Here is a 399-nt window from a genome sequence, read left to right as displayed (position 1 = left end):
TTAGGAAGAGGGTGAAGAAAAAAGAACGGTTTAAAGGGAAGTAGAAGAAAGAAAGAGATGGAGAAACACGAGAAACAAAAGATACTGAACAAGAAGAGAAGGGTTTCAAGAGCGGAAGAAATAGAAGACAGAGGGAGAATAATGAAAAAAAAAAAATAGAAAGTAGAGGTAGAAAGAGGGAATAACGTAGAAAACGTAGAAAAAGATTTTAAGGAGAGCAAAACAACAATCATAATAAAAATAGACAATTAATAAAAAAAGATAATAATAAACCAAGAAATATCACACACACAGAACAATACCTCTAAACAGAAAAAAAGAGCAAAATAAAAATAAAAACACTACTTTGCAAACGGGGGAAAACTTACACACTATAATAAACAGAATACCAATTCAGAA

Source organism: Penaeus monodon, chromosome 32 (assembly GCF_015228065.2).
Source record: "Penaeus monodon isolate SGIC_2016 chromosome 32, NSTDA_Pmon_1, whole genome shotgun sequence".
Lineage (NCBI taxonomy): Eukaryota > Metazoa > Arthropoda > Malacostraca > Decapoda > Penaeidae > Penaeus > Penaeus monodon.
The sequence above is the reverse complement of the archived record's forward strand: the minus strand, read 5'-3'. Positions refer to the sequence as shown.